The sequence below is a fragment of the Pleurodeles waltl genome, chromosome 11 (genome assembly GCF_031143425.1).
Source record: "Pleurodeles waltl isolate 20211129_DDA chromosome 11, aPleWal1.hap1.20221129, whole genome shotgun sequence".
Classification (NCBI taxonomy): Eukaryota; Metazoa; Chordata; class Amphibia; order Caudata; family Salamandridae; genus Pleurodeles; species Pleurodeles waltl.
In genome coordinates, this window is record NC_090450.1 from 692310915 (window position 1) to 692336218 (window position 25304).

A 25304-nucleotide genomic window follows, 5' to 3' on the forward strand; every position below is an offset into this window, starting at 1 on the left:
TTTTCTTGATACCTAATTTTCACTCTTGATGACGCAGAAATGAAGGTTTTACATTTATTAGCGCTTAAACGTAGTACTGCAATAATTAAGTGTGACTTTAACCAAACTAATAAAGATTGTACGGGGACAAAATGTGCCCTTAGAGTAGTTTGCCAACATTTATAAGCGTGCTTTATATAACGTGATGTATTAAAACTGCACGAATCCGACATAATCGTAAACGTGTGCTAGGATTTGCTTGTTTGAAATGCTTTAGCTTAGCATAACTTTAGTGGAGGCTTTGGCCTAGTTGCCTGGTCTCACGATTTAGATGCTCGTATTTTTCCAGTGTGCTATTAAACGTGTATTTTTGCTTGAAGCTGTACTTTTCCACTGAGATCGTTCACATGCTTATCTTAAGGTTTCGTGCCAGCCTGGCATTTTTCTCTTTGCTCCAAGGTCAATCTGCAGGTGCGGACAATGGAAGCTCTGAAAGTGAGTTAATTGGTATAAAATGTTGCAACTTGCGTACCCGTCTCCAAGGATAATGTATGCTTAAGTAAAAGCTTGAGAACTGTTGTTTTTGATTGGACAATTTGGAGCCAACCTATGAACCCTCCAATGGAAGACCCTACTGGATTTGAACTGTTGTCTATTTAAACCAGGTGCACGAGAAGAAAGCAGCCATTGCAGCCATTATTGCCATTACGAGCCATTGCGGCCATTATTGGACATCCCGCCATTTTGCAGGACATTGCAGCTATTATGGCCCACCTTGCTGCGACGCCATTTTGAAAGAGACTCTGATGCTTTCTCTAATCGAGAGAAAGAGACTTTAAGAAATTCTCGCCCTAGAGACTTTAACTTTGATTCGTCCCTTTTTGCATGAAGTAATAGTTCTGTCCCTTTGCCGCCGTGAGGCAATTGCCCCGTCCACCCCTGCCCCTTTGCCCCGTCCCATGCCGATCGAGAAACGGTACCTGTGAGACGAAGACTTCCTTGAATGCTGATTGAAATTGGTAAATATGAAAGGAAATTGTACAATTGCATTGTGTTTCTTTTAGGTAACCAACTGCTGATTTTTGATAAGAGTCCTAGCTAGGAGTTTTCCAAATTAATGTTGCTAAATTGTTTTTGCATCAAGTCCCACATGCCGATGCTAATTTGAGGTTAGATGAGGATTCCTTTTGTTGCACGATGCAATTTGAGACCTTGTTATGCTGACTAATGTATGCAATTAGCTCATTACAGATTATATTTTTAGTGATTTGCATTGCTATTATCGAATGCCTTGTTATTCAAATGCTGCATAGATTGCACCTGTTTCGTCGTTATGGACAGCTATTAATGTTCATTTACGTTTATCATTTGGTGTTGAGACACATCTATATTGTGCTAGCTTTGTTAATATAGGGAAATAAATTCATTAACTTTGAATAAACTGGTGTGGTCATTCCTGACCGAAAGGTCAGGGTTCGCCGAAATGTATTCTGGATTAATTGTTAAGTGTTATGTTGATCAGGGTATTGCTTATGTTCGTTATTGATTATTGATCTGATTAAATTGACTGATCTCGGGTGAAGAGAGTCCCACTTAGCCAAAAGATTCATCGGCCTAAAGAGTGTCCAAATACAGGTATATTATTGGTACGGAACGCTCTATCACTCTTTATATTTTAGCAAATGAATGGCTGTATACTCAGTACAGAATAAAAAACCCATTGAAAGGTGCAGCTCATTTATTGGCTCTGCTAGGGTTCTTGATGAACCTACAAGCCCTATATATGCCCGCAACCAGAAGAGTCCAGCAAACGTAAAAGTATATTGCTTTCAATAATCTGACATCGCAGGAAAAAGTTACAGAGTGAAACGTGGAGAAAAATGGCTGTTTTTTTCACCTCAATTTCAATATTTTTTTATTTCAGCTGTTATGTTCTGTTGGAAAACCTTGTAGGATCTACACAAATTACCCCTTGCTGAATTCAGAATTTTGTCTACTTTTCAGAAATGGTTAGCTTTCTGGGATCCAGCATTTGTTTCACACCCATTCGTGTCACTAACTGGAAGGAGGCTGAAAGCACAAAAAATAGTAAAAATGGGGTATATCCCAGTAAAATGCCAAAATTGTGCCAAAAATAGGGTTTTCTGTTTCGAGTCTTCCTGTTCCTGAAATCTGGGAAGATGGTGATTTTAGCACCGCAAACCCTTTGTTGATGGCATTTTCATGAAAAAAAAAAAGACACAAGCCGCCTTCTGAAGCTCTTTTTTTCCATTTTTGGGGGGGAAAAACGAATTTTTCGCTGTATTTTGGCTAATATCTTGCTCTCCTTCAGGGGAACCCACAAAGTCTGGGTACCTCTAGAATCCCTAGGATGTTGGAAAAAAGGACGCAAATTTGGTGTGGGTAGCTTATGTGGACAAAAAGTTGAGTGTCTAAGCGCAAACTGCCCCAAATAGCCAAAAAAAGGCTTGCCACCTGAGGGAGGAAAAGGCCTTGCGGCGAAGGGGTTAAACAAGATAACAATCTGTTTTCTTATGAAAACAACTAAACACATGACTTTTTTCAAGGTCATCTTCAGCGAGGCAGATTTTTTCCTTTAGTATGCCAAAAAATCAATCAATCAAGTTTGAATCACCTTTCCTAGATAGATCGGTTCCCGAGCATTCCTTCTCTAAGGCTATGCTTTCCCTCAGCGATTCTGTTTTTCATTCCTTTCGATTTCCCTTTGTCCTCCTTATCTCACCCCTTTTTTCTTTCTTCTCAGGGCCATTTCTCTTAACTCTCACCCTCCTTTCTCTTGTTCCTGGCAGGCTAATCTCAACTTTTCAAGATTACTATGAGACTGGAGCCAAAGGAATAGTTAGGGTTTCGGATTAACAAGCAATCAGGCTGCCAGGGCATGGGTACACGCCACTTCACTAGGAATAGAACATTCCCATTCCAACATCAACCCATCTCACTTCCCGAATCCGCGGTCTTGAAATCTTTTCAGGATGTCTGGGGATCCAAAAGTGATGTGATAAAATTTTCTCACAACTGTTATGTGACATCGTAAACACTTTGAAGAATGTAATATATTTGTAGTGGTGAAGACTATTTCAGCTCATTCATTTTAGACAAATACTGATGCAACAGTGATGCATCAAGCAAATCAAAAACGTCATATTGACAGGAGACTAACATAATACAATACAATATAATGTAACATCATAGTTGGGATGATTGTACTGTTCTAACTACTGCATGCCATCTCTCTCTTCAGAAAAGTTCCATAAGCCATGGCCTGTCTGTCAAGAGAATTAGAGTGCACAGACTGAAGTAGCAGCTAACATGGTTAGGTTAGTGACTTATTCTTTGTTACTGGCTATATATTAAATTCCTTGTTTTTGGCTATAACCATGTCATCTTGGCAACTTTCATCAAAAAGTAGCAAAAAGATGCCGTCACATCAAGGAACTAATCCATAGTACAAACTCAAGTTAGCTTATTTTGAATGGAACGACTGAATTTATTCACGAGAACTTACTGAGAAAGCGATGCAGCAGTCACAATGCAAGTCGACCAGCATCAAGGTTTACACATTTCCTTGTGGGCATTAGAGGCAGCCATTCGAACACTCATAGCAGCAAGAGATGCCATGGTGGCAGGAACATCCAATTGTCATCAAAGTTGTTAACATAAAAGGGTAGAGGTAGCAGCTATATCACTGCATGATGCTCCTTGTATTGGGTACTGGAATGCATTTCAGAAATGAATACTGAAGGAACCACTGCGTTTTTTTTCTGAAATAAAGAAAGAAACGAGTTATTCACATTCATCAACGAAACACCTTAACAAAAATACATAGCCATTATTTGAAAGTGAAAGATTTTAAACACTGCATGCTGCCTTTTGTGAACCATAGCCATGTAAGCAGTGAATGCAGCCACTTCTTGCAAACATAAGGGGTTACCCCAATACTCGGTGAAGATTGAAGAAGAATGTTCTTCAAATATTTAGAGCCAATATATGGAATAAACTTAGATTGAGTGGCAAGAGTGGCTGTTAATGGCAAATTTCAGCACTAAAGTAAATCAACGTTTGAATTTTATGACAATGGCCTTAATGGCGAAGTTAATGTAATACGAGATGTTTTTGAAGCAATTCAATGACATGAACAATATTATGCAAAAAAAGTATATTTAATCTTGATCAGAAAAACAGTTTTATGTATGACTATGACAGGGTGAAATCATTGATCAGTTTGCAATTACTTTGAAGAAATTTGCTGCTGTATAAGAGATTAAGGAATGGGAGACCAGATCATATCACTTTTCATTGGCAGGACCAGGAGGAGTAATTGTTTCTTGTTAAAACCCCAGTATTACAATGGGCCAAAACAAAATGGCAAGAAAAATCAACAGAATGCATGACAATCAGATGGCAGGCAAGAACAAACTGATAAAGAAGTGCGCGCATTGAGAAAAATGAATGGAATAGAGTATAAAAGAAAGAAAGGACTAGCAAAATGGAAAGACAATTTAAAGAAAAAAAAAACAAAGGCAGTGTTTTAGATGTAGTCGTCCTCAACATTTAGCCTAAAGTAGACTGTGCCCTGTGATAGACAAGAGATTCGAAAAATGGGCATTTTGAAAAAATAATAAGGACAAAAGCAGAACATATAATCCTGTTGCAGGTGTTGGAGCGTACATTTTAGTAATGCTTTTATTGACTCAGACACCAGCAGAAGGTGGTGAATTATGTTCCTTTTTTAAATGCCTTAGGTAGAAAGCTGCACTGAGGCGCATATTAAATGTGCTAATCTTTATTTTTGTGTGGTCACAATGGTGCCTTCCTTATTAAAAAAAACACGTTAGAGAAACAGAAGCGATGTTAAAGTATAAATTAGACTCTAGACTAAGTAAGTGTCCTGAAACGAATTTGGTTTTTGAATGTTTAATGTGTGATTTAGGAGTGTAAAGATACATGCAGAAATTACATGTTTGCACTTTTCTGTCACATTTACTGAAATGTATTGACAAGGATTGTTTAAAGTAAAATATATTGATCTTACTAATGAAATATTAGTATTGATGAGTTTCTAAGTTTATATTTTTACCTCTAATTAAATTTCAATGATTAACTGTAATGCAACTGATTTTCTTGTGTTAGCTTAAATGAGGCCTGCAGAGCTCACATTTTGCCAGCCATGAAAAAGTGATGAATCATTGTTCTTTCCAACGCAATTTCTCATCTCATGAGAAGCTTTGCAAGATAGCAATACATTCATTGATCAATTGCACAGAGTCTTATAGTTTAGTGTCCTTCAGAAAGAACATCCTTGCCTGTGGACTCAATATGAAATATAATGTTGCCATCACTGTACAGAGTCACAAGGATGGAAGATGGTTCTCAGGGAAAATTTGGGATCTTGATGGACAGTTACAACTTCGAGATCGCCCAGTGCTGATGTTTGGATGATGCTCCTTTTGAGTGAACTGACACCACTAACCCAGTGAATCAATATGATTTTTGTGTTATATATTAGGAACAGACTTTGAAATTTTAGATTAGTCGTCTACTTCATTCTCTCTACATCCTTCCTGAGAACTTCGCTGCTCATCCACACACTTTTCTGATGAAGAATCCCTGAATGCTGTTCCTTTGGAGAGGTATACCCCTCTCAACTGATTGCCATTGCCTCCTGACATGTCCCTTTTTCTATAATAAAATCTATTTAGCTGACAGTCTTTTTTATTTTACAGTGTTCTGTAGCCCTAGTTATATTTTTCCAAATTATTTTTGTCTCCTTTTGTATTTTGCCCATGTGTGTTATTCCACACACATGCATTTCCTAATGTGGTTAGCTGTAGGGGTACCCTTTGCCCAGCCTAAGATTTCATACTCTGCTTAATTGAACTTGATAAATGTTGATAAAATCTGAGCTAAGATATGTTTCTGTATCTCAGATAATTTCATTAATGATATGCATGACTCTTCTTGAATGCCTAATTGTGCTGATTTAAATTCGTTTGATCCTGTTTTGACACTTTGGGCAGCCTATGGTGCGTATATATCTTTACAATATGATTTTACGGAGTGTCTTTATGACACTAAATCTGTGGTTGTAAAATAAAGCTTTGAACTTTATTCCTGATTGGAGTTTTCCGTCTGTTGGCCACACTGGTCATGGTGTCTAAATTGGGGTGATGTTGATGTAAATTATGTATGGTTCACCACATTTCTTTCTGGGTCAAAAAGGTCCATCCACCTTGGTGAAGCATTTGATTCCTGCGAAGGATGAAAACGCACTTGCAGTTCTGGTAGCAGAGGATGGTTTTGTCACACATGAGGGGGAACCATATTTTTATTTAATGTTAGGGAGTTCACATGTTCTTGCCCAGTCCAAAAATTGCCCACCCCGCATTTGTCCCATGGTTCATTTCAGAGACTGATGAAGTTCCAGCGTCGTGCCTACAAGTGACGTGTTGTGCCAGCATAAATAGGGTTTTCTGCTTGCAATGCTTTTTGCTTGAAGAGTGCGATGAAGTGTGAAATTGTGAAGTGTTTTGCAGAGTCATTATACTCAAAGTGATTGTGGTGCTTTGTGCTCAAAAAGTTCTACGACTGTTGTTTATGGGTCCGTCATAGCCTAAGAGCCTGGGATAATGCACAAATGTAGAAGACACAGAGCTAATTTTTTGTCTGCAGTGAGGTACTTGTCATTGTTTGAGCCCTACCCATAGTCTACAGACAGTTTTTTGGTGTTTTTGCTTGCAATAGCTTGCCTTTAGTGTATGTGTGATTGTGCGAGAGACAAGTGCGAAGCCACTGCAGCTGCTGAGTGAAGTGAGTGTGATGTCATGCGTCACGCTGGTATAGGTTGCTTAGCGTGATGCTACGCTGGTATTGGTGTACAGCACTACGTTGCTATTGGTTGAGGACCGTGAGAGAAAAGGATTGTGGGATTGAAATTACTTCCTGGTTTAATCGCAGCTTGTGAATTTAATTGAAATTAAGTAAAAATTCAATTATTCAAAGCATTAAAGAGTGTGGTAAGACGAGCTGTATTTATCCCAGTTAGAGAAGGTATTGAAGCCCCACCAGAAGGAACTCTAGCTTATATTGTGAAAACTCTTATGGATGTCAGTATTGCATTTGGTGAGTACATTGGTGCAAAATTACAGATGAAGAAGATGCTTTAGCTTTTCCCAAATATAGAACCTTTAATTTAAGAATTCTAGAAAACTTGAGGCAAATAACGTACGAGATGAAACTGCCTACAAGTCCTACACAATTTGAAGCCCTTAGTGTTTGGGTGTTAATTGCTCGTGACAAGATCTCGCTGCTCTCGGATAGTGAGAACAGAATGCAGAGAGCAATTAAGACACTTTCAGAAGCTAGATGGGAAGCAGAGCAGAAAATACGGAGAGCAAACATATTAGATGGATTGAGAATGTTTCCAGCTATTTCAGGTGAAGGAGAAGCAAGTACTAAGCCTAAGACAAGGAAGAAACAGACAGTGCAGGCAGACCAGACCACAGAAGATGAGAATAAAAAGACAATTACTTATGAGAGTGGCTTAGATTATGAATTCATAAATCATTTATTGACGAATGGTCACCCACCTTATCATGCAGTTGAGAAAAGAACGAGAGATGAAGCAGTACCAAGTATAACCCTGAATGTGTCAACTGCTCTAGTTGCACAGACACTTAAGATATTTCCTTGTACATCGACAAATTCAGTTCCACCAATGCCTGTGGTTTATCCACCCATTCCAAGTATGAATACAGATCAATCTGAACTGACCCCAGTTGCAAATCAAGTAGTACCGAGCCCAGTTATGACCCAGGTTATGCCAAGTCCTGCTGTGAGCCAAACAGTGTCAACCCTATGTGAATCAGCCCTGTTCAAAATTGTGCCCAACCCCAATCAATACCCATGTTTACTCTAGTTCAGTCAATTCCAAATATTGCTCTGAGCTGAACAGGACAAAGTTTCAATACTGTTTTAACAGGTTAAAGTGCTGGAATGACAATTTTGTAGAATCAGACAAATATGATAGGACCAAATGCATTGACAGTTCCAGCAACTACAGGTCCAGTTGTTCCCTTGTATGCTTCAGGTAATCCTGGAAGCAAAGTTCATTCGGTAAATGAAGTAAACACAGACTGTTCCACAACTTCCAGTTACATCTGCAGCAATTTCACTCATTGGTATGCATAGATCAATATTTTCCAGTAATTCAGAGATGAGAGGACAGATTCTCTTATTCAACCATTGATACCTACAAGGTTTGCAGATCCTAACCAGATGTTAAATCAAGCAGGACTAGTCCTTGATGTGAGGTTTCCACAGGGAACCCCACTTCCTTACATGCCCACACCTGATCAGATCACAAGTTTACATTCTGGAACCTTGCAAGTTGATGTGCCCCAGAGATATAATATAGATTTACAAGGTTTATCAGCACAACAGTTGACAGATTGGTTAAAAAATTTGAGTCCGCAAGATGCAGCAGATGTGACAAATGGCAAAGTCAGAACAGCAGAGAAACCCGAGATAGACAGAATGGTGAATGTGTCCAGATTAAAATTAGAATTAAATTAATTCATTTTGGGAACCCTAGACATGGTTCATTTGGAGATGTACCCGGAAGAGGAATTGCGCTTCATGTGCACAGATGTTACTTAGGAAGCAGGACAGGCTTATGAAAGGTTAGCTGAATTGGCAGACAAATATGATGTGGATTTAGAAAACTCAAAAGCTTAGAAGGGACATTACAGATTAGAGTTCAACACTAAAGACATAGCAAACATGAGGTCACCCAAAATGATAATGCACAATAAGGAACTAATTACATACATACAAACATAGGGTGCATTAGATAAATGGGAAGGCAGATGGGCAAAGAAAAGAGATCAGAAGATAGTGAAGCAAAATTGGTCTCAGACAGGAGCAAATCAAGTTGATGATGATGTAAAAATGATGCCTATGAAAGAGATTCCAGGAGGAGGATATGTACATGTCCGGTGGAGCAGAAGTGACATACTGCCATTCACAAACGATTACACAAAATTTAAGGGAGAAGCAAGTGGAATGGTACAAGCAGACAGAGATTTGTTAAACTTTCAAAATGCCTGTGGGAAGATTTGAATAAATTTTTTGACATTGTGGTTCCAGTTGATTTGTGGGTTGAATGCAAGCGAAGTGTTGATTGGCCTGATCGTGAACCGCCGACAGATCCAGTAACAGGTGCACCGTCTGAAGAGGTGATGAAAAAGCAATATAAAGTGATTGAATATTTGAAGAACAAAGTATGCCCGAAAGACACTGATTAGCAGAAAATTGACAGAATAACACAGGAAACAAAAGAGTTGAATCATGCTTGTTATGAAAGGTTATTGTAAGCCTTCAAACAGCATAGTGGTACAGAAAACACTGAGCCGAAAGACATGGGTCATTTTCTATTTAGATTTGTACAAGGACTGAAACCAGAAATTACTGAAATGATTCAGAAGCACTTGAATTGTTGACAGAACAAACCAATTGATGAGATCCTGCAGTATATGCAAGGTACTATGGGGATGACATTAAATTGAAGCAGAAAAAGTCGAACGAGAAGTTAATGGTAATGAAACTGAAAAGTGCTCAGACAGGAAAACAGAACCTGCAGATGATTGTGAACATGAGCGGAATACAAGATTTGCAACAGCACGTTAACAACGTGCCTCAGTTTAGAGATAGAGGACATGCTGTTCCAGTGAATCAGAATGGAAATGTGGTTGATGTGCAGTCAATGAAGAAAACACATCCATGTCATGCTTGCAAAAATTATGGTAATTGATGACTGGAATGTCCTTATAATAATGTGAATAATTTGGTTCAGAATGTTGGTGTTACTCAGACTATTGGCAATGATCAAGTTCAAATTCAGATAATTCAAAGACCCAGAGTCCAAAATGGGATTGCTCGGACAGGTGCTCAGCAAATGCAGGTTCCACAACAAATACAGGCCCCAAAACAACTGCAGATTTCACAAGCCACGATGACACAGCAGCAAGTAATTGTTGCTCAGAAAAACATGGATCACAGAGCAAATGCAAATCAGTTGGTGTCACAGTTTCCCTTAATTGATCTGAGTGATGAGGAGTTTTCAGAAACATTTAGCAGTGACAGTGCTGAGGATGAGGATTGCAAGTTAGGAGCATCCTTAGAAGTAATTCAACGTGGTACCGATGTAAGGACACAATGTTTAATTCCTGGTCGATACTCAAGCTATATGTTCCACTGTCAGAACCCCAGAAGTACCAAATTTGCCCTTGTCAGGAAAATGATTTGAGGTGTTAGGAGTAGTAAATATGCAATTGACAAAACCTGTGACAGAACATGTCCCAGTAAAAATATGTTCATTTGAGTACCAACACAAATTTGTGGTTTGTGATTCAAGTCCTGTTAGTATGTTAGGTCGCGATCTATTGTAGAAGTTAAATTGTTCCATTAGCTGCACAACCCAAGGAATAGAAATTCAAACAAATGTTGAGGAAGATGTGCTCTGTTAAATACTAGAACAGTACCTACTTGTCACACTGTTTCCAGTAATGACAGTTTAAAATTTGCCTGATGAGTTGCAAGAGACAGTTTTACCAGGACTTTGGGATTTCTCAGGAAAAGAGATAGGTCTCATAAAAGAAGTTCAGCCGATAAAAATAAGAGTGAAGCCAAATGCAGTATATCTGCGGAGACTGCCTTGTAACACGACCCCAGAAGTGATTGCAGGAATAACTCCTGTGATTGATATCTTCACTGAGCAAGGTGTTTTAAAGGAAATCTTGGGAAGCTCATGTAATTACCCTATTTTGGGATTGAGGAAGCCCAATGGAAAATACTGCATAGCTCAGGATCTGAGAAAAGTGAATGAATTTGTTGTCCTGTGTTGTCCAGTGATAGCAAATCCTGCAGTGATTTTGTTTCCGATCCTGTGTGAAGCCGAATGGTTCACTGTCACTGATCTTTGTCAGGCATTTTTCTCTATTACCCTGCAAGAGGAGAGCCAGTTTCTCTTTGCCTTCAAATTTGGAAGCTATGTTTTTGCATGGTGTCATATGCGTCGAGGGTATAGGGAGTCACCATCAATTGTTTATCAGATTTTTTTTTAAGAATTTGGAGACCCTTAAAATGCCTTTTCATTCAGTTTTGATGCAACACGTCAATGATTTGATGGTTGCATCAAACACATGTGAATCCTGTAGGAGAACTACAACTGCCCTTTTAAATATTTTAGGAGAAAATGGACTACGCTTCCGCAGCAAATGTGCAGTATTACCAAAAGGAAGTAAAATACTTAGGTCACCACATTGAAAAAGGTGTGAGGAAGGTGTCCCAAGACAGAATTTCAGCAATAATGCAAATGAATCTACCAGTAACACAGAGAGATGTCAGAATGTTTTTGGGAATGGTTGACTACTGCCACCAATGGATTTAGAATTTTTCCCTTTTGTCCAAGCCTTTACAGGAGGCTAACACACAAAGATGTGTCTGATCCAGTACCATTTGATGACAAATGCATGTCTGCCTTCTCTGAGCTAAGAGGAAGCCTGCGCCAAGCCCCAGCTTCGGGAATGCCAGATTACAACAAATGTTTTTCTTTGTTTTGTTGCAAAATAGATGGTTTTGAGCTTTCCTTTTTGACACATGTGCCTGAAAATGAAAACAAGCCTGTCGCTTATTTTTCAGCTACACTTGATCCTGTAGCTGCTGTGTGGCCCAGCTGTTTAAAAGCTGTGGTGAGTGGCAGTATAAGACATTGCAAAGGCATTGTTATGGGCCATTCCCTGAATGTTTTTGTGCCCCATTCTGTAGAGGTCCTTCTGACCTTCAGACACAATATTTGACCAGTGCCCATTTGACACACTACGAGCAGTATATTTTGGGCTCACAGAATGTTAATCAAACGTTGTAATGTTTTAAACAGAGTTACACTCTTGCCAAATCCTATTGAAAATGTAAATGACTGCGCAGAGAAGGTGGAGCATGACTGTCTCCATGTGACTGAACTGTGCACTAAACCTAGACCCGATATCCAAGATACCCCACTAGATGAAAATGACTTGCATGTCCGTTGATGGCTTCTGTCTAAGACATACTGATAAAAATCTGAGATCTCAGGCGTGATTGAAGCTTCATGGCTTCAAGAAGTATTTTCTGCCCATGTTGCTGAATTGGTCACTCATACTAGAGCATGCTGTGTTTCTGAACAGCTCAAAGTGACTATTTTCTCTGACAGCCAGTATGGTTTTGTGCTGTTCGGAAAAAAGCTGCCAAATTGTTACTATGCTCCGAAGATGCTTGAATTGGGCTGCAAAGAGAAGGGTCTTGAGTTAATTCTTTAAAAAAAATTAAAATTTCTTTAGGAGAGTTGAAGGATTGTTCTATTCTGGCAGCATAGAACAGTCCTTGCGTGGTTTTAATTTCCGCATGATAGTCTCTAATTGCTGCCCTATATTCACGTTTAGTCATCGTCATAGGTTTTCCTCCATTTACCTTCAAACTGTTCACATATCTTTTTTTGTTGTCCTATCTTTGGAGAAAACCAAGAGGACTTCTTGGTACATGCAATGTTACGGACGGTCTTAGCCAGAAGTACATTGTCCGGGGAGTTGGAGATCCATTCATGAAATGTTGACGCCAAGCAAGTCTCATTAGTAGTGGAGAATGGACGATGAGGTTCTAAGTTATCTATCCAGTTTTTATGACTTAACTTAGACCAGGGGCGATGAGTGGAAGTGCTGGATAAAGACTGTGGAGGTGCAGGGGTAGGAGGGAGTGAAAGAGAAATTAGATAATGATCAGTCCAAACTAGAGGGAGTAGGGGCAGAACCAATAGGTTTGACAGATTACTACACACCAAGTCGATGGTGTGTCCTTTAATATGAGTGGGGCCCTGGATCAACAGTGGCAGATCTAAGGCTGCTGGACGGACCCGTCAACAGAGTGTTTGCCAAATTGTTATATTCATCATCAACATGAATATTAAAATCACCCAGAATGGTGAAATTAGAGTTCCTACAGACAAAATCTGATATTAGTTCTGGTAAAGCCTGGAGAAATTTCCTCTCAGGACCAGGAGGACAATAAATTAATATTCCGGAGAGAGTAAAAGTAGGATTGATTGTTAGCGAGGAAAAGAGACTTTCACAGTCTGGAATAGACAAATTTTGGGTACTACAATTTAAAAAATGTTTAAGAATAATTGCAATGCCACCTCCTTTGGAGTGAGGTCTGTCTATTCAGTGTATATAATAATCATGGGGAAGAGCCATAGCTATATAGGGACCAGAGTCCTCGGATAGCCAGGTTTCTGTTAAAAATAACTCCTCCGGAGCGTGATCAGTAGTAATGAGTAAATATGGAATTTATGCGCAGGCAGGGAGCAACAGTTAAGTAAAAGAATATGGCAACCTCCACCAGAGCTGTTCTGCTGCTGGAATGGGGAATGAGACAAAGGAGACCAGTGAGACACTGCAATGTATAATAGGGGAGTTAGGGTTTAAAGAGTGTTTACAGATGTGAGGAGTATCCTTCCTGATAGCTAACAGTTGAGGATCCGTGTAGACTAAGCTTTCGGGAGAGGCCTGGGTAGCATTCCTGGTCTCGGTCAGGCGCAGACGGGCTTGCATTAGGCGCACCTTTGGCGCACCCGCTGCGCGCCTCCACTGCGCGCTCACTTCATGAAGCCCTTTATAGTGGGCCGGAGCTGCAGGCAGGAAAGACTAGACCGCCTCCCAAAATGACGGCTCTAGTTGGAACAAGCAGGATGGTGGAAAATGGCAGTTTTAGTGAGGAGAAGAGCATCAGAATGCCACTGAACACAGCATGTAAAAACAGATTAAAATAGCAATAAAAATAATATAAGTAGTAAAAGGTAAGTAAGCAACATGAGGATTGTGCAAATTCCATCAACTATGCAATGACTTATGAACGTGTTAAGCGTACAATAACATACACACATTCAGTGAAAAAAACCAAAGGTTACAGGGACATTATAGTTAAATTCTAATTTTACTCGCACACAACCATAGAAATTCAGCAGTTATAGTTAAAGTAAGTATACACACACACCGTAAGTAAAATATACTTTTTTTTTTTTTTTTTAAACAGGCCTAAGAGTATGTATATATTTTATTATTATAAAATAGTTATTAGACATATTTGTACAAAGACACATATCTAGATATATACATTTAATTATATTATAAATGTTTACATACACAGGGATATGCAGTCCATTGACGTTTGGGTATGGTGGTTATGTTGGACAGAGCCAACTCTTGAATAGTCTTGGGAATAAAGAATTCCATAGGTTGGTCACTTGAACAGAGAAGGATATATACCACCTATTGTCTTTTTCTTGTATGGTGGTGTTTTGAGGTGGAGTGCCAATCTTGAACAGACGTTTCTTTGATGAATGTATTTGTTGATTTTATTCCTCATGAAAAGTGTCCCTGTTCCATGTATTGCTTTGTGGGTGATACAGAGTAGTCTGAAGGTGGACTTTCTGGCAACTGGTAACCAATGTAGTGCCTTCAAGGAAGTGGGGATGTGGGCTTGTGGCTTTATATGTAGAGGTAGTCTGGCAGCAGAGTTCTGAATGTGTTGTAGATTTTTCATAGTAGATAGAGATGATCCATGGTAGAGGCCATTGGCGTAATCCGGTTTAGATAGTACAAGAGAGATAGGTGTCTGGACCTTGTGTGGAAATCCGAGGTGAGTGGAAGATACACCTCAGAGTTTAAGGTGATAAATCTTGATCTTGCTAATTTGTCCACTTGGGCATTCATTGTTAACTTGGAGTCCATGGTAAATCCAAGGTTTTTAGATACTTGAGGAGGTGGTCCTAGATCATCAGGCGCAGAGTGGCATAATTTTACCAAGCGTCACAAGAGTATTCCTGTTTTGTAGGCACTCAGTTTGAGATAGCTCCATGTCATCCACTAAGGAACGGCTCTGAGGCAACAGAAGATTTGTGATTTTTCAATGTCTTTGGGGCATTCTGATTTAAGGAATTCTAGTGTGTCTTATGCTGAATTGTAGCACGCGAGTTGAGATTCCTCGATCAATTCTGGTAATGACATCATGCAGATGTTGAAAAGTACAGGTAAGATGATTAAGCCTTGAGGGACCCCTGCTTTGTGAAGTAGGGTATGGACGAGAAAGGGGGAGAATGGATGACATCTGTTCTGTTTTGAAGGTAGGATGTGATCCAGTCGAGAGCAGTCCCTTCTATGGCAGCTTCGTAGAGTCTTTGTATTACAGTGTCAAAGGCCTCTTCTTGGGCGGAATCCAGTTTGATAGTCTGAAAATATTGAGTTATCTTCAATGAATTTGCGAAATCTGGGTGAATGGTGTTCTTTCGATCAGTTTCCCCAAGAAAGGTCCATTTGTAATTGGTCTGTAGTTGTTGGGAGTCACGCAGGTCCAGGTTAGTTTTCTTTAATAATAGACGTATGCTGCCGTTTTAAGGTCTACAGGAAAGGTTCCCGTAGTTAAAGAATTATTGATGATTCATCTTACTGGTGTGGCAGCAGAAGTAGTTAAAAAATGTTCTTGAAGATGTGTGGTGGACAAGTGTCAGAAGGACAGCTGGAAGGCCTGCTTGCTTTGACCAAATACATAAATTCACTTTGTGATATTTGTTTGAAGGAGTGTAGAGGCTGGGTTGGCTTACTCTTGGAGGAGATTTTGGGAAACTGGTTGGTGCTGGTGGTTTTCCTTTGTTTTAAGTATGCGTCCAATGTGTCTGCCTTGGTTGTGTAATGGTTTGCCAGTTTGTCTGTGAATTCTTGAGTAATGGTATGAGTTCCTTCCATGCATTTAGGTTTATCAAATTTGTTGAGAATTTTATAAAATTCTTTATTTGCATGTAGTTGCATTTTGAATTCTGCCTGAATAGTACCTCTCTTTGAATTTTTTGACTGATGCTTTGTATATTTTGTTAAGTTTTCATAGATGACATTTGTCCTGAATGTTGTTTGTTTTGAGCCAGGTTCATTGCAGCTTTCTGATTTGTTGTTTTATCTTCTTGAATTTTGTATTTCTTCAAGGTGCTCATTTTCTTTTGTCCTGTTTTTGTTTTTTGACTGGTATTAGGCCACTGAAAGCTTCCTGTAGCCACTCAAAAATGTTTTACTGAATTTTTGTTTCTAGATCTGTGTTGGCTGTTAGGTATGCTTCTAAGCCTTAAGAATTGAGTTTGTTCCGTGGTTGATAGGTGGATGTATGGTGGGTGGTCTTGGGTGTGTAGATCTGTGGTGTTTTATGTTGGAAATTTATCAAATGGTGGTCTGACCATGTGACTGATGTGATGCTTTGAACGGTAACTAGTTCTGGGATTGCACAAATGATATCTCGGATGTGTCCAGCGATGTGTTTGGCGTGGTGTACAATCTGATGTAGGTTGACTAGGTCAGTGATGATAGTTTTTGGATGGGTCAAATTGGGTTTGTCAAACTAAATGTTTAGGTCCCCAGGAATGCATAGGTTGGAGTACAGTGCTACAAGGTTTGGAACTGTGTCTAGAAATGTGTTTGGGAATGTTGAATTGCTGAGTGGTGGTCTGTAAAGGAGGATGAAGTTACAGGAGGAAGTTGGTGTAGGGTTGCATCTGGTGATGAGGGCCTCACAACCTTATATGGAGATGTTGTGTGTTTTGATGAAATGTATTGCTTGTTTGAATACAACATCATGTCCATCTCCTCTTTTGCCTATATGGTTTTGTGTGATGGTTTTGTGTGATGGTTTGATAGCCCGGAGGAACAGCTTCATCAAACACTGGGGGCAAGTCGTCTCCCAACCATGATTCAGCTATGAAGAGTAAGTCAGGTTGTGCGTCAGTGAGCAGATCGTAGATGTGGTGCTTGTTTTTAGAGAGTGATCGAGCATTTATGAGTAGGCAGTTTAGAGACTGTGTTTTGGTGATGGTGTCATTTTGGTTTTGGAGAAGGGTTAGCAGTATATTTTGAGATTGTATTAGGTGTGTCATTAGTGCTGATATTAACTGTAGGAGGGTCACAATATTCTTTCTCATCCAGCATGCGCAGGAGGCATTTTGCTGGATCTGAGTATTGGAGGTGTACTTGGTGGCTGAGAGTGGCATGCTAAGTTGTGTTTTTTGTGGAGTAGCTTTGTTGTGTAATAGACATGAGGATGCAAAGTTGATAAAAGTGGCATGCTGTTTATTTTGTTTGTGTCTGTTTAGGGTGGAAGGAGTATGGATTGGGGTGACAAAGGAGAATGTGGGCTATATTCTAAGGCTCTAAATTATGCAATGGATGGGAGGCGGGTGAATTAATGTTGCTCTGTTGGGGTGTTTGTTATAGATGTTGGTGATGAGTGAGAATTTTGGAGTAAAGTTGGTTCAGGATTTATATTTGTGTAGTCATGAGGGTGGGAGTGGGTGTGATGAAGTGTTATGAAAGTCTGGGATTTTCATGTGCTGGTGTGTATTTTGTAGTGTATTTGTGGAGTAGTGAAAGGAGATATTGATGTGGTTTTCTGTGAAGGATCTGTATGAGAGTTATTGCTGGTGTCATGATTATCAGCCCAGCCTGTGGTGGTAACTGGAGAATCTGGGTTTGGTAACTTATAAATGTTGCAATACAAAACAAGATAGAGTAAGTATTCCAGAAATGACAGAGTTATTTAAAAATATTCTTTACTTACATCCTGCAAAGCACACACATTGACCTGCAAGTAATTGACTGTATATCCTCTCTTTGGCAGAAGTGCCATGTGCTGACTTAATTAGAATACACATGGTGATTACTAATCTGGTGGGGCCCATCAATAAGTACCAGCAGAACTGCCCGACTTGTGCTCCTGATTCAGCTTCTCTCCTGGCAGCTGGTGATGACTGATAAGCTCCTGAATCTTAAGCCTCATTTGGGAATTGTCAATGAAAGCTTTGTGATTTATGTGAGAGGCATCCAGTTGTTACAACTCTGTACTTACTTATAGACAGAGATTATTTTGTGAAAACCTAAGTAACAATTTACTCAATTTATTTTGTGAAAACTAATAGAAATGTCAAGTGGAAGTTAATTTATAGAACAGATTGATTCTGAGATGTGATAACAGAGCTTTTTGAAATATGTTAAGTAGAAGTTAATTTACAGAAACTAAATATTTCTGAGAGGTCATAAAAGTATTTTCTTTTTAAGAAGGTCAAGTTGAAGTTAATTAATAGAAACAGACTATTTCTGAGATGTGATAAAAGAGCCTTTTTTAAATAATATCAAGCTGAAGTTAATTTATAGAAACAGAATATTTCTGAGATGTGATAAATGAGCATTTTTTAAAGAATGTCAAGTTGAAGTTAATTTACAGAAACAGACTATTTTTGAGATGTGATAAAACAGCGTTTTGAAAGACTTTAATCAGAGAATCACAGAACATTCATGTATTTTGGAGAAAGAGAACATGTGTGAAATTACAAGGTGTAGACAAGTTTGAAAGCAACCAGTACTTTCATTTTTAGTGAATATTCTTTTGGTGATTTTTTTCTTCTGGTATTTTAAAAGACTAAGGCCCTCATTATGACCTTGGCGGGCGGCTTCAGCCGCCCGCCAAGATCGGAATGCAATGCGGCCGCACCCCCGCCGCGGCTATTTGGAGATCCCCGCTGGCTAGTTTCCGCCCACCGGGGATCTCGGCCGCAACACAGGAGCCAGCTACAAATGTAGACAGAAAAGCTGCATGGGGCCCCCAGGGGCCCCGCGACTCCCCGTACCGCCAGCCTTTCCTGGCGGTTCAAACAGCTAGGAAAAGGCTGGTGGTAGGGGGACTCATAATCTGCCCTGGCGGATTACTACCGCCGGTGCCATTGTGGCTGGAAACTGCCAGCCCCGGCGGTGCGACCACGGCACTTTCGCCACCGTCGTAATGACCTGGGAAGCACCGCCAGACTGTTGCCGGTGCTTCAATCATAACAGCCCTGGCGGTCTTGTACCGCCAGGGTTGTAATGACCCCCAAAGTGCTATTTTAAAGAATCCTGCATAATTTGTTTAAAGGTTAATACAGTTTCCGAACTTTTAAGTTACTTGAATAGAAGACTGTATATTCTTGGGAAGATAAGAATAGAAACCAAATTCCCTCAACAATACTAAATTACCTGGTATTGGAAAGTAATCCAACAAACTACAGATCTGGTTCATTCATCATAAATCCAACAGGTGAGAGTAGGTTCATACAATCATATCTGTTGAAAGTATATCAAGCCATTTAATATATGACATCTGATTTCATAGTCTTTATTATTGTCACAGGTCTCTCTCCCTACAGTTCCCTTCCCAAAATCCCTTTTCCTCGTCTGGCCACTCTGAACCTCTGATAACTAATATAGTCGCAGAGTCGGTGGTGCCAGAAGGTGGGCATTGGAGGGTACTGCTCCTGAGGAAAGTGCTCCTGACAGCTGGTGAGTCATATTTGAATAGTACAGGGTATGGTGATGTGTTTTGGAGAAGAGTATGTGGTGTGTAAGATGCAATCGACAGGAGTTATGAGTGTTTGTTAGATTTGATCACTGGAAGAGTTAATGTGGAGCAGAGTGTAGGCATTATATGAGTGTAGGTATTATATGGACACATATTAAATATGCTAATGTTCTAATTTTCATGCAGTCACAATGGTGCCTTCCTTATTACATAACACGTTAGAGAAATAAAAGTGATGTTCAAGTATAATTTAGACTCTAGACTAATTATGTGTCTTGAAACAAATTTAATTTTTTTATGTTTAATGTGTGATTTAGGAGTTTAAAGATAACTCCCGAAATGAAATAATTGCACTTCTCGGTCACATTTACTGAAATGTATTAACAGTTATCATTTAAAGTAAAATGTATTGCTCTTACTTATGAAATAATAATATTGATGAGTTTATAAGTCTATAGTTTTACATGTCTTATTAATTTGCAATGATTAACTGTAATGCAACTGATTTTCTTATATTAGCTTAAATGATGTCTGCAGAACTCGTAATTTGCAGTCATTTAAAAGTAATGAATTATTGCTCTAACGTGAATTTTTCTCTTGGTTCCGTTCTCATGAGAAGCTTTGCAAATAGCAATAAATTCTTTGTTGAATTGCACAGAGACTTATAGTTTAGTGTCCTTGAGAAAGAACATCCTGGCCTGTGGACGTAATGTGAATGTTGCCATCACTGTATGGAGTCACATGAATGGAAGATGGTTCTCAGGAAAGGTCAGGAACCTGATGGACTGTTGCAACTTTAAGATCACCTGTTTTTGATGACTGGACGATGCCCCTTTTGACTGACCTGACAGCACTAATCCAGATAATCAATATGATTAAAATGTTTTATATTAGGGACGGACTTTCAAATTTTAGATTAGTCTTCTTCATTCTTTCTGCATCCTTCCTGAGAACTTTTCTGCTGATCCAAAAGCTTTGCTGAAGAAGACTCCCTGAATGTTGTTCCGTTGGAGTGGTATACCCTTCTCAACTGATTGTCATTGCCTCTTGACATGTCCCCATTTCTAGAATAGAATCTATTCTGCTGACACACACTCTTTTTTAGTTAGTGTTCTGTAGCCCAAGTTATATTTTGCCAAGTTTTTTTGTCTACTTTTCTATTTAATCGCATGTGTTATTCCCCACACATGCATTTCCTAATTTTGTTAGCTGTAAGGACAACCTGTACCCAGCCTAAGATTTCATACTCTGCTTAATTGAACTTGATAAATGTTGATAAAATCTGAGCTAAGATATGTTTCTGTATCTCAGATAATTTCATTAATGATATGCATGATTATTCTTCAATGCCTAATTGTATTGATGTTAACTTGTTTGAACCTGTTTCGCCGCTTCGGGCAGCCTATGATGCTTATAGATCTTTACAATTTGATTTTACACACTGTCTTTATGACACTAACTCTGTGGTTGTAAAATAAAGCTTTGAACTTTATTCCTGATTGGAGTTTTCCTTCCGGGGCCACATTGGTTAGTGTGTCTAAATTGTTGGGGTGGTGTTGATGTAAATTGAGTATGGTTCACCACACTTCTTTCTGGGTCAAAAGGTCAGTCGACCTTGGTGAAGCATTTTATTCCTTTGAAGGATAAAAACGAGCTTGCTCATTGGTGGAATAAGATTGCATAAAAAAAATTGAATATTTTGGGTATGCGAGGAACACAGCTCCATAGAGCATGTGCAGCCAAAACCTATACAGAAACCAAAGTACACTAGGGGAAAAGGAAATAAAGTTATATTATATACAATAATTCCAGAAGCCTTATTTCACGAAAAATGCCCAAACAGAAGTTGAAACCGAATAGCAATTGTTTGGATGGCTACAATGCAGGCACTATAGAGGTAATGAGATTCTAGATTTTGGGAAGCCAATATGATTTTTAAAACTCGGTTGCTGTGGATGAGTATATGTAGCGAATTGAGGTTCACCAATTCTAGTATGAAAGGAGCCTTATACCTTGGATGAATCCAGGTAATGAAGTACAAGAGACAGGAGGTATACAACACATTGCAAAAATACTTAAGTGTCTTTGGTGATAACGTGGGTTAACAAAGTTTTTAGCAGGGGAAACAATGAAGATGGATATAGCCCCAGTTAGACACAGAATACCAGCAGCAGCAATCAAGAAAGAAGTCAAAAAGATGTTGAATCAATCAGATGGAATAATTAAACAGTTGGAAGTCAGTGAGGGGTGTTCGCCAGGGGTGCTACTGAACTACCACAGTTGAAAGCTTCAACTTTCTATAGACTTACGCAGTGTAAATAAGTGCATGGAGTTAGATAGTTACCATTTATCCATTATTAATTAAATATTTCTAACCGTAAGGGATGCCAAAGCTTTCTGAAAGATTTACATCTGCATATTGCTAAATCAAACTTCACACGGAATCTAAAATCACATCAGCTTTTGTAATAAATGAAGGCACACATGACTTTTACAGATCTCCCTACAATCTTGCTACAATTGCCCCAGTCTTCCAATGTTTAAGTAGTTTGTTAAGACTGTAGCCAATACTTTCAAGCCAAGGTGTTAATTTATGGGGAGTGCAAGATCGAACATAATAGTTTTCCAGAAGTAGGTGTTAGGAAACTGTCAGAAACAGGACTGACCCCTAAAAAAAAAAAAGAAAAATTCTGTTTTGGTGTGCTTTAGGTAGAATATTTAGACTGTATAATTTCGGGACAACGGATTCAGTTGAAATGGGATTTGATTCAAGTAATAAAAGAAGCGCTAGCGCCTGCTAACAAAGGTGACGGTGCACTGGACAGCCAGAAATGTGGGATGGTATCTGCAGGCAAGGCCCAGATGGAGGTGATGACACGGGACCTAGGGCCACATGTATGTAAGTTTTGAGATCAGGTAATTGGTTGCATCACTATTTTTGACTGCAGAAATCGGAAAATGGTTTCACAACACTATTTCCGAATCCCTAATAGTGATGCAACCAATTATCGAACAGCAAAAATCTGTGACTGGATATTGCGAGTCGCAACTAGGAAATCACATTTTGCGAGTCGCAAACCATATGTTCAAGGAAGTCACAATTAACGATTAGTCACAAGTAGGCAATTTTGCAAATCCAAATTAGCACTGATTCCACACAGGTGGTAAGTAGATTCAAACTATAAAAGCAGACTCGGAAGCAATCTGGGTTTTCCACAATGGCTGGACTCTATGTGATTGCACTGAGGAGGTGATTCCAGGCTGCCCAGCAGAGGAGGAGGAGGAGACAGGAGAAGATATGCAGAACCGGGCAGGCCATATTTTAACAGACAGAGGAAGAAATATTTGAGTAATATAGGCTCAGCAGCACAGTGATCTTAGAGCTGACAGAACTGCTTAAACCTCAGTTAGAAAGTCGTACCCTTCACAGCTGCTCCATTCCCCCCACTTGTGAAAGTGCTGTGCTCACTGCACTTTTTGGCCTCGGGGAGCTACCAGGGGGTGATTGCTGTCACTGGTGGAGTTTACCAAAGTGCCTTGTCACATTTCCTCAGATGGTTCTTAGATGCCATACTCTCACACATGCTCGACTACATTTACCTTCCCAGGAATGCGGAGGAAATACACAACACCAAACTGAACTTTTATAGGATGGCCAACTTCCCCCATGTAATAGGGTGTGTTGATGGGACACATACCCATCTGTCCTCCTACACATCTTGACTGTGTGTTCTGCAATAGGAAAAGTACTCATTCATTGAACATCCAGGGGGTATGCGATGCCCACAATGTCATCACAGATACAGTGACAAAATACCCAGGGAGCATACAACGCATACATCTTCAGGCACAGTGGAATACACCAATGCCTAGAACTTGGGGAGTCTGATGATGGATATTTACTAGGTGATATGTACTTGTAAACCCAAATTCCAGGTATGTGTCAGTGCATAACCAAATGTCATGCTCACCCTCACATTTTTTGTTACACAGGTGACAGTGCATATGCGATAAGGCCATGGACATGAACCCCATGCCTATCCCCAGCAAATCAGAATGAGAGGTGCTACAAGTTAGCACATCTGCGCACCAGAGCTGCCATCGAAAGGACCTTTGGCATGCTAAAATCATATTTTCGATGCCTACACAAAAGTGGAGGTACATCCAGTATGCGCCTGAAATTGCATGCAAAAATGTGGCTACATGTGCCAGCTTACATAACATCGCAACAAGGCGTGGGCTACATCTCAACACAGATGACAGATTCAGAGGATGAGGAGCTACTACTACGACAGCCTGGGGATGATAGCATAGCAATGGAGGATAGACAGCGACTCGATCACATTGCAACCCATTACTTTGCTAAGTAAGTGACGACTGACACTGCCCTCACAAATATCACACACACATCCAAGTTGTCCAAATCAAACATCCTTTTTTCTCAGGATATCCTTATGTGAATGTGAGTAAAGTAGCATGTACAAATAATGCAAAAGGCATGGGATTACATCACCTAACACATTCTAGCAATGTGCATTAGTAAAACCAAATCCTGGACCATCACACCCTCCTATGGTTACGACCACCATGGCTTGTGCCTGGTTGGTCTACAAATGTTTGGCGGACACTGCTACACCGCAGGATGCTGACATCAGAGGCTGAAATGCTGCTTACACTGGAAATCTCCTCACTTTCCTGAGGGGGTGTTTGCCTGGGAGGTCTATAGTAGGTCAACAGCCGCGGAAACGCAGCTTAGTCCCCTGGCCACATCTCCAGCAAAATGTCCCAATTCCACCTGGAGTGTTACTGTGCGACGTGACAGGCATGTTGTTGGTGTGGCCAAATGCCCAATGGTCTGACTCAAGCGGTTCATCCATGCAGCAGCGCTGCGCTCATGGCGCCTTACATTGGCACGGTCCACCACCATTTCTTTACATAGGACATTGCTGGCAGTGGGGAGGTTGACCATGTTGCCATTCATGATGGCCAAGTGTGTCCCCTGACTCCCAAAGCCCTGTGTTAGGGTCTGCTGCATGTGATATAGATTTCTGTTCATCATGCGCAACTGTTTGTTTTACAGGCGTTGATTGACGAGTAGGGATGCCTCGACACCCAGGAACAGTTGTGTGCTGCCTTCCTCCTCACCTGTATTGTATGCCTGATGATGCCTTCTGTGCCCATGCCCTGCAATTCGCTGTGGGTGACCCACTTATCTGTGCATGTGGATTAGGAGGCAGGTTTACATCCTTGTTGTCCATCTGTGTGTCCTCTGTGGGTTCTGGGTGAGTGCAAACAAGGGTTGCTGGGTTGCACTCCTCTATATCAATGTGGACTGCTGCCTCTGCTGCAATATTGGCATCATCACCTCCTTCAGCACTGGGGACATCAATGAATACCTGAGGTAGATCTGAGGGACACAGGAGATACATTGTCAATTGCTATATGATGAATAGCTCATTAAAATAACTTCATCCCTTAGTTGACTACATTACCCATAAAGCGCAGAACTTGCACTGGACATGTAGGCATGGAATTTTCTGACTGATGCATGTTTTTGGATTTGTGGTTGTGTGCATGGTGCCCGGAGATGTGTGAAAATGTAATCTGTGCCACTTACTTTTGGAGGTTCCCAGTGCTGAACTGTCCAGGTTCCCAATTCCCACAACAGCCTATGGGTACAGTGTGGTCTCTACCACGCTTTCTATTACTGTGGGTGGTGGTACTGTGAATGGTCCACCTCCTGTTCCACGTGACTCCATCTGCTCTGCAACCTTTTCTTTGGTCCCTGAATTGAGGTCATACCACCTCTTGCGTACTTGGCTGACTCCGATGGCATTTATTTTTGACTGTAT